We start from the raw sequence: 7,713 nt of genomic DNA, 5'->3' as shown, positions 1-7,713 counted from the left end.
TTTTTTCGGTTGCCTTTTGAGGTAATTGAAAAAAGGAATTGAAGTTGACCTTTGTGATGACAGCCTTTTTTATTGTCTGTTCAATACCAGAATAAAAGCGAGCAACCAAACAATAAATCCTGATAATGTGGCTTAATCCGGATAAAATTTTGTATCCAAATGCGATATAAGAATATTCTCATAGACAGCTCTTTCTATTTTCCTTTAAAATACAAATCACTTCCGTACACGAAAAAATTAGTATTGTATCTTTTCATGCGGTTTTATTTTTAAATTTGAACGTTATGTTATACAAATAATTATAGCATGATGCAATCGTGGTGGAGTAAAGAATTTAAAGTCACGCAAACATATGTTTACAATTTTTTCAAAATTTTTCATTTGACAACATCTCATTTTGAAAACATATATTTATAAATCTATTGTAAATACACAAATCAGAGATGGAGGCCTATTTTTTATGCAGTGAGATTTGTCAAGGCAAATCACAGAATGAAAATTAAAAATTTAACAGATTTAATAAATGTAAATACTCTTTCATTCAAAAAAATGTCCAAAGTTTTAAAAACGTTTTGACAGTTTATTGTCGATGCATTTATATGTATTACTTTGCAATGCTTCAAATTTTATAATAACAAATGCAACAAGTTGTTTTGTTTATTTGGTACTTTTCTAACAATATTTGTCATGAAAACGGAATGGGATGCTACGGAGTTTTTGAAAATATTGAGTTGCTGATATGATTACAATTGTACATAATGACAATAAAAACGTAATTGTTTCCGATGTCATTTTAATTCAAAAAAAAGCAAAAAAAAACTTTTAAAACGATTTGTACAAACGGCCGTACAGTGTTTGACATGCGTAATAGCAAATCCATGGTAGAAGAATATAGGTAGATGCGTCGACACAGCTGCTTGGACAATGAACTGTCAAACCAATTTGAGAATTGAAAATGTTGAATGAAAAATTATTTAAATTTGTAAAAATTGTTGAAAAACACGGAATGACGTAGTATATGAAAGTATATGAAAATCTACTTATATTTGAAAAAACATTTAATTTTTTTTTGACATATCAATGCTCCCAAGCGTTGATGCATCTACCTGTATTCTTCTGCCATGAGCAAATCCATAAATAAAGTTTCAGCAACACCAGGGAGAGCAGCGGCATGTTTTACATACATAGTGCACCTGACTAATAACAGATGGCACTATTCAAAGTGTTTAAAAAGACATAATAGAGTCGTCTATTAACTTCTGTCGACGTTTGACTTATTAACGATAGTCGAAACTTTCCTTAAAAAAACAATAACAACTACCTATAAATAAACCATGGTAGAATCTAGATGGTAAAGTCATTTCAAATAAGCATTCCCATCTTTGTCACAACAAAAACAAGATTTGTTTATTTTTATTTATATACCATTCAAATAATCAATCAATTTTTTGAAATGAAATGTTTGTGGCAGAATGGTCAAGGGTATTACATAGTCGGCTCTATACATTTTTTCCATTTCCCAAAATGTGTCCCAGAAATTGCGAATTTTTGGCGTAGGTCGGTGTTTTTATCCTGATAAAAACAACACACATCTTTTTCAGGGAGGACCCCGTACTTACTGTGGCATGGGGTCCAGAGGATTCCCAAATTGCACTTTTTTCATTATTTCTAAACATTGAATAAAATTCAATGACAGAAGGGCAGCTACTTAAACTATTATTGTGTTATGGGAAATTTCAAGTTTCATTTGACTACTTCGCCTACTTAAAAACATTATCAAATTTAAGAAAACAATAACACATATCGTGTGCAAAGATTGAAATACATTGGTTAACTGCTTCAAAAGTTTAACAAGGTAAATTACAGAAAATGTAGAGATGGTAAGCTTATTTGAGGTTATTCCAGTGCCTCCAATTGTCTTTAAATTTTTTAGATCCCAATATTTCTACTAACGAAAGGTTGGATATGAAGAACGGATAGAAGGACCACTCCTGCTCGTACCTTCCCCACGGGTTAAAATTTTGAATAACAATGCCGTCCATAAAGGCGAATTGAATGGCACACCCTAAAATTTCCATCTATAGTGTGGAAATAGGATGCATCGGTCCTTCTGGTTCCTCCCCCACAAAGCCTCAACATTTTGAATAATCATATTAAATGTGGCGAGAGAGAGTTGTCTTCAAATTTCGCACATCCCAATATTTCTACCAACACGAGATCTGGTACATAGACAAATGAAAATATAGACAACGAAATGCTCTCACCGTTTATCTTCGAAAAAAACTCGGATCAGCAGGTGACGTCTATATCGTTTCAGGGGTTTGAGTGGGAAAATTGAAGTCACTCAATTCTAAAACGTTAAAAATAACATAAACTGTAGGATATTTATCAGTTCAAAATTGTTCCATAATAAGAGATAAGTGAAAACTATGTAGTGACATCGAAAACTATGGGAGTATTCCAGTGAAATTCTTGAAAAACGATAAAATGTGTTTTCGAAGTCGAGTGGGTTGAACGCTGGATGAGAGCCACCTGGATAAAAATACAAAACTAACTTTTCGTTGTCTATATCTTCATTTGTCTATGTCTGGTACTCATAAACCTCACAAAATGCAAAATAATCGTTTTCAAAAAATTCGTTTCAAACTTTGCAAATCTCAGCACGTCTGCTATATAAGATTTGACGTAAAGATGGGATTTAGCTCCGTTTGAAAATTTTACGATGCCTGTCCCAAAAATTATAAGTCACACGCTTGGGATCATCATTTACGGTCTTCTCCTAAATTGAGAACAATAAAAAATAATATCCACATGTTCTCAAATTTTCAAATTCAAAATTTTCGTTTTTATTATACCCTCCAACATAGTATGGAGGGTATATTAAGTTTGTCATTCCGTTTGTAACACCTCGAAATATACATTTTACATCCCACAAAGTATATATATTCTTAATCAGCATAAAATTCTATGTCGATTCAACAATGTCCGTCCGTCTATCCGTCTGTGGAAATCACTCTAGCTTTCGAACGAAATGAAGCAAGTTAATAAAAATTTACTCAAATGTGTATTATGTCTGCAGGACTTTTGGTATTGAAAATGGGACATGTAGGTCCACATCTTCTTATAGCGCCCACATAACAGTACCTCCCGACATGCGGTATTTTGATGATTTTAGCGACATTATTTGCCGGAATTGTTTCAAATATGGTATTTGAAGTTTGTAATGGATACTACAGCCTACAGAATTTTTATGATTTTAGCTACATTATTCACCGAATATTTTATTCAAGTTACGCATTTGAATTTTTGTAATGGTCGTCGTCGTATAGAACCTAATATAACGGCTAAATTTGGTATTTTTAAGATTTTAATAACATTTTTAACGGATTTTATTTTTTTGAAAATTGCCAAAATCGTTTCAAATATTGGAGGGTATTCAAAGATCGGCCCGGCCGAACTTTTTATAATTAGGCATAGTAAAATCTTCCAAAAAGAGCTGCTTATTACCCAGAGCCAGACTTTGTGTGGCATTCAATCTTGCAATCTATGCAGAAGTACTGCGATGTGCAAAGTTTGGAAAGAATAAGATGATTATTTTGAATTTCGTGAGGTTTATGAATTTTACAAATGTTTCAACAGTTGTGGTGAAGGTACCAGAGGGAGAGATCCGTTTTATCCGTATATTAGATCTTGTGTTGATAGGATGTGCGAATGTGCGAAATTTGAAGACAATGGCACTCTTATTCCACATTTTATATGACAGTTATAATGACACTTCATATGAAAGATTGTATTGACAAGCTCAGTTACAGAAAATGCAAAGATGGGAATGCTTATATGAAATGACTTTACCTTCTTGATTCTACCATGTTTTTTTTTTTAATTTGATTAACTTAATTGAATTGACTCGATTTTTTGAGAACGGAAATTGCAGGTGGGTTCCATTGGAGTGTAGTACCGAATTATATAGTGCAAAATTAAATAGATTATGTCAAAATAATGTAATGCGGTCACACCAAAGTTAACGGATAATTACCATTTTAAAATCGTTAAAAATCACGAATAAAAAAATTCCAAAGAAAAAAGTGAGAAAAATTTCAATGGAATCGAAATTCAAAATGATAATCCATTTTATTGGCAAACATCGTAAGAGGCACTGCATAAAGCGGACTATACAAAATGGCAGAGCGAATTGAAAATCTAATAAGAAAAGGATTCACATCCCCCGATACTTAAATGGCAGATATCGTTCTAAAGGGGATTAGCGACTGTATTCGGTTCGTAGATCAAAATCCCAGACGAGCTTTGGGTTCCCAGGCCAAACATTTTTGGGTGTCATTATAGACAGCCTTAACCACACACATCCAAAACAGTAACTTCAAGAACTGTATTGGAATGTATAAACTCAATCAACAACTACTCTCAACACGGCTTAGTTCGCATTATATGGGTACCAGGCCATAACGGAGTTAGAGGTAACGAGATAGAACAGGCAGGGAATTAGCAGCAGTAAACTTAGACAATCCACTGCTGCTAAAAGCGTCACGTCTAATGTTAAAGACATGGGTAAAAAACGCCCATATATCCTTATGGAACGAAGAGGGCGTAGGGAAAAACCCCAAAATCCAGTGGGGTGAGCCAAATGAGATAAAAACGAAGAATCTTTTATTGCTAGGCAAGAAGGAAATCAGTGAGCTGACAGGCATCCTTACGGGGCACCTGGGCCTACAAGCTCATCTATGCAAGATAGGTTGCACAGATAACAGTATATGCAGGGCGTGCAGGGAAGACGACGAAACTTTGGAACATTTTCTCTGTATATGCCCAGCGTTTGCTAATATCAGAACCCAATTCTTAGGGAGCGACACTATACCAGACCTTAGTCGGATCATGGTAAATGATATAAAACAGTTAAAGAATATCATAAAGGCAACAGAATTTCAATTATAACAGACTGTTAACTGCACGTCTTCCTCGGTAAAACCCCTCTGACTAGAGCGCACAACAGGCCTGTACTGGCTTAAAGCTCTTTGTGTGTGGTTAGGTTAGGTTAGGTTAGGTTGAAAAAGAGGGGCGAAACAATTTTGCCGCAAGCCCTGTTGGGCATGCACTAACCTAACCACACACAAAGAGCTTTAAGTACTTCACAAAATTTACCATGGAATTTAAATTCGATACAGTGCTATGGCTTACATGTAAAATCATTTCTACAAAATATGGATTATGTCGGTCTACATTTTGGTATAGTTCCAATAAAAGAGTATAGCCCGATATCAAGAATTATTTTATAGTCTAGCGATATTTTCCATATTCGTCAAGTTTTAGTGATTGGAATATTTAGAAAAAATATAACATCTTTTCATCTTTTATATGAATGTATCTCCTGATTTCAGCTATTTTCGGGGTCTTGGCCACATTTTTCAATTGATTTTACCCCTCCTGTTCGCAGAAAATGTTCAATGCAAATCAATGTTTTGGAGTAGGGCTCATATAAAGGTACCTCCTGATTTTACCTATTTTGATGTTTTTGATCGCATTTCCAATCGATTTAGCTAAAAATGTGCATTTAGGCTACTTTGGGAGTACAGAATCATATACCACAAAATTTTCAAAATAGGTACATATTTTGGTATAGTCCCCATAGTGGACCTCCCAAGTCCACCGATCTATAGGTCCACCGTTTGGCGGACAGCTAAAAAATATGATCAAGTTTTTTAAATCACTTTAAATCGACCAGTTCGTGAACATGTATTGACATTTTTGCCATGGCTACTTATTTCTATTAGGTCGAGTCATTATTCATAATAAAAAGTTAAAAAGTATCGGTCGGTTTTGCCGGCAGATGTATACCCTTAGCCAATGTATGATTATTAAAAATATTTTCACGGATATATATCATCTGCGCAACAGATATTGTATTAGCAAAAATTTTGTATGGGTGCAATTTGAAGAGTGTTGATTGCTTATTTCGCTTTCTTTGATCATTGTGTTTTTTAAAATCTTGAACCCTATGTGGGAAAGGTAGCAAAAAAATGGTCTCATCTCTACCATCTTTATAACAGATCTTGTTTTGATGGAAATGTTGGGATGTACCAAGTCTTGAATGAAATCGGATGTCAATTTCGCTTTTTATGAGCTTCATGGATATTCAAAATGTTGAGCTTTTGTGGGGGAGGTACCAGAAGGAGTGGACCGATATATCCCTTCTGGACCGATATATCCCGATCTCTACCGTTTTTTTCAACAGATGTGCCAAGTCTAAATGGAATTCGATGATATTCAAAGTTTCGACCTTTTGTGGGGGAGGTATCAGAAGGAGTGGACCGATATATTCCATCTGGGATGTGCGAAATTTTTACACAATCGGATTCCTTCATCACATTCCATTTATCTTTTTTGAAAATTTCGACATTTTGTGGGAGAGGTACGAGAAGGAGTAGACCGATATTTCCCATCTCCGAACTCGATCTAAGTTTGACAAAAATATTATAATGCTACTCCCTTCGAGAGTTGTCGTGCGCTCCATCCAGCCAGACAGACAGAGGGATGGACGGACATCGCTATATCGACTCCAAATGTCCTAAAACGGATTTGGATAGGTCAGGTGGGAAAATGGACAATATTGGTCCACTCCAGCAAGTACCTTCCCCACAAAGTGTCAAAATTTTGAATAATTACAACTCTTTTGTCTTCAAATTTCATACATCCCGATAATTTTATTAACCCAAGGTCTGGTGTTAAGACGGAATATATCGGTCCACTCCTTCCGGTACCTCCACCACAAAAGGTGGAAATTTTCAAAAAAAAATCTTTTCTGCTCGGAAAGAGAAAGGAAAATCCGATTTTGCTCGAACTTTGCAAATTCAAATATTTGCATCAGTGCTAGGTCAGGTACGAAAATGGACAATATCATCCACTCTATCAAGTACCTCCCCCACAAAGGGACAACATTTTGAATAATTATAACTCATATAAAATCAATCAAATAACCCAAGGTCTGGCGTGAATATGGAATATATGGGTCTACTCCTTCGGGTACTTTCCTCACAAAAGGTCGCGTATTAAAAAAATATATTTGCTGCACAGAAAGGGAAACGATAATCCGATTTTGTTCCAACTTTGCAAATCATAATATTTGCGTCAGTTCTAGGTCAGGTGCGAAAATGGACAATATCGGTCCAATCTATCAAGTAACTCCCCCACAAAGGTCAAAATGTTGACCCACACACATCCCAAAAATATTATTAACCCGAGGTCTGGTGTGAAGATGGAATATATCGGTTCACTCCTTCTGGTACCTTCCCCATAAAGGGTCAACATTTTGAATATCCATGGAGCTCATAAAACGCGAAATTAACATCCGATTCCATTCAGACTGGTATCTCCCCCCATAGGGTTCAAGATTTTTAGACAACAAATGCTCAAATTAAGCCAAATAAGCATTCAACTTTCTTCAAATTTCACACATACAAACATTTTTGCTAATACAAGATCTGTCGTGAAGATGATATATAGCTGCGAACCCTTTCTGGTACCTCACCCACAAAGGGTCACAATTTTCAATATTTTTAGCTGTCGTAAATTGCGAATCAACTCAGCGAGTTTTCACAACTTGTTATATCTAAATATTGTCAGGAGTTTGAATAATCATAACAGAAGTCAAAATATTTTGAAATAATCGAACATTGGCAAAACTGGCCGAAATTTTTTTTA

The sequence above is a fragment of the Musca domestica genome, unplaced genomic scaffold, assembly GCF_030504385.1.
Source record: "Musca domestica strain aabys unplaced genomic scaffold, Musca_domestica.polishedcontigs.V.1.1 4, whole genome shotgun sequence".
Taxonomy (NCBI): domain Eukaryota; kingdom Metazoa; phylum Arthropoda; class Insecta; order Diptera; family Muscidae; genus Musca; species Musca domestica.
Note: the sequence above shows the minus strand (reverse complement) of the source record.